This window comes from Archocentrus centrarchus, chromosome 13 (genome assembly GCF_007364275.1).
Source record: "Archocentrus centrarchus isolate MPI-CPG fArcCen1 chromosome 13, fArcCen1, whole genome shotgun sequence".
Classification (NCBI taxonomy): domain Eukaryota; kingdom Metazoa; phylum Chordata; class Actinopteri; order Cichliformes; family Cichlidae; genus Archocentrus; species Archocentrus centrarchus.
The window spans coordinates 15854036-15862317 of NC_044358.1; the positions used below are offsets into that span (position 1 = coordinate 15854036).

The 8282-nt window shown below is 41.5% G+C and overlaps 1 long non-coding RNA gene across 1 annotated transcript in view; it reads right to left on the reverse strand.

The window, feature by feature from the left end:
* The window catches only part of LOC115791016 (uncharacterized), a 33412-nt gene extending 30659 nt beyond the window's left edge, over positions 1–2753 (reverse strand). The window contains exon 1 of the long non-coding RNA XR_004020834.1: positions 2654–2753. This is a non-coding gene — a long non-coding RNA (uncharacterized LOC115791016). The remainder of the gene's footprint in view (positions 1–2653) is intronic.
* Between the last annotated feature and the right edge of the window lie 5529 nt (positions 2754–8282).

Consider the following 8282-nt stretch of genomic DNA (forward strand, 5'->3'; position numbering starts at 1 on the left):
ACCAGCTCTGAGCTCCTTCTTGTTTGTGATGGTGATGGACAAGCTGACAGATTAGGTCAGGCAGGAGTATCCATGAGCTATGATGTTCACTGATAACACTGTGATCTGTAGTGAGAGAAGGGAGCAGGTGGAGGTATGCACTGGAGAGAAGAGCAATGAAAAGTCAAGACCGAATGAGAGGGCGTCAGGTGTAACAGTGAAGATGCAAGGAGGATGAGTTTAAATACCTGGGTTCAACCATCCAAAGCAACGGACAGTACACAAGAGAGATGAAGAGGAGGGTGCAGGCAGGGTCGAGTGGATGGAGCTGAGGACAGCAGCAAGAGTAAAAGGAAAGGTTTGCAAGATGGTAGCGAGACCTGCTCTGACGTACGATTTGGCGGTGGTGGCGCTAACAAAAAGACGAGAGGCCGAGCTGGAGGTGGCAGAGCTGAAGATTTTCATTAGGAGTGACGAGAATGGGGAGCATTCGAAATTATTACAGGTCAGGTTGAGCAGTTTGGAGACAGAGTTAGAGAGGCGAGGCTGCGATGGTTTTGGATGTGATGACCCCGTAAAGGACCAGGCAGAAGGAGGAGTTTGAGATATGCCTGCTTTAGTGGACCGGTGAAAAAAATCTCCAAATGTTAAAAAATAAATTATACAAGCTATTTAAAGTACTGTAGTTTCTGTGAGGCTGATTTAAGGACTACTGCGGTGCTTTGCAATGTCTTTCAGTGTGTTTGACTTATTTCTATAGATTTTTATTTAACTGATTTTCTCCTTTCTGTAGACGTGTTACTGCGTGATTTGTCTCTTTTCTCTCCTTCTTTGTATTATTGTAATTTTGCCATAGAAACTTTCGTGTTTACATCCTATGAGCCTTTCAGGACTCTGTTTATTCTTGAGCGTGCCGGTGTGTGACTCTCTTACTATCATTCTGGAGGAAATACCATGAGTCGCGTGCCAGTCACAGCTAACCACAAACCCGAGCTGGGTGGAGAGGGGCATTTTTCATGTAAATCATGGAATATGGCTGTGGGCGAGCCATTGCAGGCTGAGTGAACAGCCACAAATAGACTCCCATTGCATGTAGTAACAGCTTTGAGCAACACAAAGGGAGACTGTAGAAACCACTGCCTGTGGTATAGCTGTGGAAAAGGGATCTTATTGTTTCTGTGCGTTACACAGTTAGTCATAAGATACAGTACTGTGCAAAAGACTTGAGTCACCTCTCATTTCTTTATATTTTTCTTTCCAGGAGCCAGAATTTCTTGTAATTTCTTTAAACTGATCTTGAGCAATAGTTTTGTGGACTTTCTGAAGTTCTTTAAAGTTTTTCTTTGGAAACTGGCTGCTTTTTAACTCATTTTAGTACCTGACTATTTTCAGAGGGCTGGTTAAACAGGAATCATTCAATAATAATAATAATAATAATAATAATAATAATAATAATAATAATAATAATAATAATAATAATAAAAAGGAATCTAACTCAATGGATGAACCAGTGTTGTGTTAACTTAAAAGGCCTATTTCCCAGTTTCTTAGCAAAACATAAAGAACTGAGGGGTGACTCAAGGCTTTAGCACAGTACTGCATTACCAGACAGACCAGAACTGAATGCTTTATGTGAAGTTTTCACCTAAAAGGCCTTTCCTCCCAGCACCTACAAAACTGACAATTTCACTGAAAATGCACCACAGTGGGCCGGATTTAACACATGCTGGTCTTCAACAAAACACTTGCAGACTGTTCTGTCTAGCCCCATTTCCCAAGATTTCATACATCACTTTCTATAAGTGCAACTCTCCAGAATATATATCTAGTGCTGCAATAATAGATACTAAAATAAAGTCTGGGGTGGAAAATAATGTCAGAGTTAGTTAACAAGAGCTCCTTGAGCAAGAATATGTGACAGTACAAACGCACAAGGAGCAAAGAGCGATGGGGAATATAACTGACCTGGAAGCTGAAGTCATATGGGACTAATCGGTCCCAGCGATGCATTTAAAAAAAAAGTGATGGTCAGCAGCACAGTCAGAAACAGTAAAGATAAAAAAGAAAGCAGCGTGCATGCGTGTCATTCGTGTTGGCTATCTTATCAGTTCTCATGGAAGGGTCAAGTCAGGACATAAATCACGCCCCCAGGCTGCTGTCTCCTCTCAACTTACCCAGCAGTTAAGCTACATCTGTTTCTCCTTTACTCTCTGTGTCTCCCAGTCTCTCCTCTCACTCCTGGAAGTGTGCTTTTTTTAAATACTGATGTTTATTGGCCCCAAAGTAGAGTTGCTTTGATACAGGGTGATGTAACGAAGTGCAATGGAATACAAGTAGTGATCTAATGGGTGGCGTGCACAGATTTTTCTGTGGAAGAGGGAAAAAGTGGTACCTGTGTCACGTGTAGGTAAATTTGTTTTATTTGGCTAAAGCTTACAACAGTTAAACAGGACACTACCAACCGGGTTACCTGGCCTTACCAAAGAAACAGTTGGAACAAACCAAACACAGCCAGAGCGAACCAAAAGAAGGTCTGGGATAGCTAGAACCTATTTAATGCAACAGTAAAGACACATGGAGAACCAAAAAATAAAAATACAGAAACAATTAGAGGGGTATATATGCCATAAACAAATGACAACCACAGGGTTACCAACGAAAAACTCAGGCTTACCAAAGGACGTTTTGAGGATTTGGCTCTAGTGATGGTGCCCTGACACTTAAGCTTCAACACGTGCTTAAAGGTCCCCCGATTCGAAGCTCGTTTGGAGGCGTGAGAAGAAAAAAAAATCACGTGACATATGACGTCCAATCCAGCAAATGCTTAATTCCCCGAATGAATCACCTGACAGCTTCACGGTCCAGTCAGGTGATTCACTGACGTCTATTTACGAGGAAACAAACAAACAAACAAAAAACGACTCAATCTAAAACCAGCTGAAAAAAAATAATGTACTAAAATACAAATCTTTGAGTGGTCTCCATCTCACAAAATCCCCTCCTGCCATGTTTTCCCCGCACTCTCTCCTGAATAACGCGACACACATTCATCCATCCTCATCTGTAAATAGAAACTCGTGATATTCATGATATTCATGATATTCGGTCATAATGTGTGCGCCTCAAAGAATGGGATTTCCCGCAAAAGTAAAGTAGAGCGTGTGTGCGGGCGTGCGCGTGTGCAAATAAGTCATCTCAAATTGATGACGTCAGTGGACTCTGTCGACTCTAGCGGGCCAAAGATTTTCTGGATGTTTCTTTTTAACGTGACCCAATTATGGCAAAAAATGTAATCACGTGATCTAGGGGTCATCTATCGTGCAAATTCGGTATGAATCGGACTGGTAAAAAGTATGACGACAGGCTTAGTGGATTTAAAAAAAAGAGAGAGAACATTTAAATTGTGGTTAAAAGATTAAAATTATACATTATTAGTGGTTTGCCCACTTTGACTGGCACGTGGGTGCTGCCGCAGCCCAAGGGACCCCTTGGGCTTACCAGTGGGGCACTTGGGCTAGTTAAAGGGGCATACTAAGGGGCACTTGACCCAGTCAGACTAGAATGTGGGTTTACCAAATGACCCCATGCAACCAAAGGGTAACTGGGATGACCAGTGTTCCTTGGTTGTAAATTCTGGTGAAAATAAAATGTGTAACATTATAACTGCTCGGTCATTTTTCAACATGTAGCAGGCAGACTCAGCTGATGCTGGTGGCCCATGGGTCTGCCATCCACACTGGCACTTCACTAGTTACATGCCCCTTTGCTCAATGTGTTCTGGGCCCAAAGTCTCTCTGAGACTCATTTGTGTCACCCATAGAGCCCTAAGGACACACCTCTAGTATACACTCTCACACACACATACATTTACACACACACTTGCATGTTCAGGCTTGATAGCTGGAGAAGACAAGTGTGATAAATTAAAGAAGATACAGCTACTTGCAAACTGGTGTTTTGTGTTCCTGTTATATCCGGTTTTGTCAGTCCATACTACACACAGCTTTTATTCAGTCTGTCATTTCCATCAGAACACTTTAAGACATTAATAGAATTAGAAAATATAACATTCAGAAATGGCAGTGTCTGAAAACACAAAGGTACCAGGAGGTGGCTTTGATGAGCGATTGCTTACTGGCCATGCTGTTCTAGTCCTGAGAGCTTTATGACTGCAAATCCTACAACTCTGCAACATAATAACAGCACAGTTCCAACAGTACAGTTTCTTTTGAATAAATTCTGTAAGCCCTTCAAGCCTGACTGACTGGAAACTGCAGGGAATGCAAAATCATGCACAGCAATAAGAATGAACTCAGTGACACTTTACTACGTCCTCACGCTACATCTGTGTCCTGACATTGCCCCAACCATCTAACTACATTTCGTCTTCTGGCACCCAGAGGAACATAAGGATCACATATGCCTTTGGCAGAAGTCCACACCCACATTCTTCAGCTATGTGCTCACAAGCATTCTCTTTCTCTCATCTCCCTCCCACTTCGCTCTGACAACAGAAACTTGGCCTACAATTTGGCCTATTACATACATACATGCACACATAAATATACTATGGCTGAGTGTGTCCAAACTTATATATGAGAGAGATGTAAATGAGAGACTAGCCTAAAGGTTATCTTTTACTTATGAGTCAAAGCCAAAGACACTTTGGGGGCAGAGAGGCTGTGCAGTTTACTGTCTGGGGTGACTGGGTTCAGTGGTAGGGGGTGCTTGGTGTGGAATGTGGCTGTAAGAAAAAGCCAGGAGGAACCATTACAGAGAAGAAATGAGACGCCAGAACTGGGAGTGCAGCACGAGATGAGCAGAGATTTTTAATCTTAGTTATAAAACAAGTCTCTGCGTATGGCACCAATCTTCTGTTCTGGGGTCTTTTATCTTCCGTTGACAATGTGTAGGCTACTTTCCAGTTTTACAGTGAGGGTGGATACTTAGTTCAATTAGCCAAATTAGGCTAAGATCATCTGTCATTATTATACATAGATACACTAGGAAATGTCATTCTTATTTTTGCAGAATTGCATTTTGATCAGCAATTTTTGTCAACCAAGTTTCCCCACCTGCCATATTACTGGAAAGTCAATTCAATTATTTCATGCAAAAACAATTGTGTAGGGTCAAAGGTCTAGCTTTGAGCTTCTCTGAATGTAAGGTTTTCAAACTGTTTAACTGTATCTATTAGTCTTCTTCAAGAAACAGTGATTGATTATCTGAATACATAGAAATACATGATTACAACAAACCAACAGTCCAAGATTCTGATATCAAAATCACTCCTCCTACTCCTCCTTTTGATGTGGAGGAGTAGCAGCTCTACAGCTTCATACAATATTGTTTACACTGTAGCTGCTTCCATAGAAGTTACAAGAGTAAATTGCAGGAAGGTGTTCCTAATCAAATGCACTTGATTAACTGATCAAGTGTGACCACCTCTATGAAAGCAGAAATTTAAATGCTCCAGACTAGCAGTTTGCTGGCTTACTAGTGAAATTAGCCTAAGATCATTTGTCATTTACCCCAAAGGTCAGACTGTGCAATGCTCACAGAAATTGTAAATGGTAAATGGACTAGTTCTTATATAGCGCTTTTCTACTCAGTATGAGCACTCAAAGCGCTTATACAACCTGTTTGCATTCACCCTTGCACTCCCATTCATACAAGCACTTCCATTTTTACGAAGCTAAGTGCTTTTTAATGACCTAACATTCACATGCATTCATACTCCGACAGAACGGTCGGAGAGCAACTTGGGGTTAAGTATCTTGCCCAAGGATACATTGGCATGTAGCCTGGAGTAGCCAGGATTCGAACCGCTGACCTTCCGATCAGTAGGTGACCTGCTCTACCTACTGAGCTACAGCCACCCCTTTTGTCAAAAAAAACAAAAAAAACAAGCAATATATCTCAGACTGTACAGGCCTCAGTATCACGTTAAATGTCAAAAGTTCATGAGTGATCCATCCATTCAATTTCTTCCACATATCTGGGGCTGGGTCGGGGGGACAGCAGCATAAGCAGAGAACCCAGACCTCCCTTTCTCCAGCCACCTCCTCTAGCTTATTTGGGGGAACATCGAGGCATTCCCAGGCCAGCTGATAGATATAATCTGTCCAGTGTGCTCTGGGTCTGCCCTGGGGTCTCCTCCCGGTAGGACATGCCAGGAACACCTCACTCAGGAGGCATCCTAGTCAGATGCCTGAACCACCTCAACTGGCTCCTTTCGATGTGGAGGAGTAGCGGCTCTACACTGAGCCCCTCTTGAATGGCTGCAATCCTCACCCCATAACTAAGGGAGAGGTCAGCCACCCTTTGGAGGAAGCTCATTTCTGCCGCTTGTATCTGCAATCTTGTTCTCTTGGTCTCTACCCAGAGCTCATGACCATCGGTGAGGGTGGGGATGTAGCTTGACCAGTAAATCGACAGCTTTGCTTTTACACTGAGCTCCCTCATTATCACAATGGACCAGTGCAACATCCACATCCCTGCAGCTGCAGCCCCAATCCGTCTGTCAATCTCCCGCTCCCTTCTCCTCTCACTCGTGAACAAGACCCCGAGATACTTAAACTCCTCCTCTTGGGGCAGCCACTCGTGCCTGACCCGGAGTGGGCACTCCACCCTTTTCTGGCTGAGGGGCATGGCCTCAGACTTAGATGTGTTAATTCTCATACCGGCTGCTTCACATTCGGCTGTGAACGCTCCAATGCAAGCTGGAGGCCACCTGGGATCACCTTACTGGGGCTCCACCCTGGAGCCAGGGGAGGGAGCTCGAGGGAGAGCACTAGGTGGCTGGGCCTTAGCCCGTGGGGCCCGGCCAGCCACAGCCCAACTGCAGGCTCACCTCAATGCACATCCTGGGTTCTGGAACCAGTTTCCTGGAGAGGGGCTAGACTCTGTTTCAGCCAAAGTGGAGATGCTTGGCAGCAATGCAGAGAACCACATTTGGTGAAAACCAAATAGAGCATATCAGCACAAACATCATCTGTCAAGCAAGGCGGTGGAGGGGTGATGATTGGGATGTTTTGCACCTTGCAGTCATTGAGTTGACCATAAATTCCTCTGTATACCAAAGTATTCTAGAATAAAATGTGAGGTCATCTGTACAACAGCTAAAGCTTGGCTGAAATTGGGTCATGCAACAAGACGATGATCCCAGGCAGACCAGCAATAGTCCAAAGGTCAGACCTCAACCTGAATGAAATGATGTGGCAGGACAATAGGAGAGCTGTGCACGTCAAATATATAAAGTAATATAAAGATGAATGGGCCAAAATTTTTCCACAACAATATGAGAGACTGAAAAAGACACATAGAAAACAATTACTTTAACTTATTGCAGCTAAAGGCGGTTCTACAAGCTACCGAATCATGAGGTGTAGTGAACTGTTCACAGGACTGCAGCGAATCCTGAGAAAACGTTACTTTTTACATACATGTATAATGATTAATGACAATCTGACACATCCTTTACACAGAAGTACATTTATTTAGCTTTTAATACATTAATATTGAACATGTTACATATTTGTATTGATTGCATATCACACAGCACAATTCCAATTTATTCCTGTATACCTGCTCAAGGTAAATGTAACAGATTTCTATTTAAAATATGTAATAGGAACTCTTCCTCTTGTTACGAGGAGCCCTTAGTTATTAAATATACAAGTGAAAGTGCAACATCTGAATTGGTCCAGAATCTGCATTCTGAGCAGGAATTCTCTAATGAATAAATATTGTGTGTTTCATTTTTAAAAATGCGATAAATCTTTTACTTTTTTTTTTTTCAGTAATTTGCTTTTTGATGACATTTTCTAAAAACTGTAGCTGAATACAATAAAAACAACATTGTCAGTTTACAAAAGCTTAGCGTATCAATCACTGCATCATCTATTTTCTAAATAAACTTCATTTTTTTTTTCCCATAGAACTATCTGGAACATAGAGTCTTGACAACAACACCATAACACAGCACTATGTTACAATAAAATATCTCTGTAAAAAGATTCAAAGAAAAAGAAAATAGAACAATAGCAACATAAAATTAAAGAATACAATGCATAGATTAAATCATTTTAAAATGTAGAGATATAATTTACTTAGTACAATTCTTTAAACTTTTAGAGTGAACCTATGTGGATTCATTACAGTTTATCCTGACTTGAGTGACCGGCACAAATATAAAGGTGTATATATATATATATATATATATATATATATATATATATATATATATATATATATATATATATATATATATATATATATATATATATATATATATATTTCTG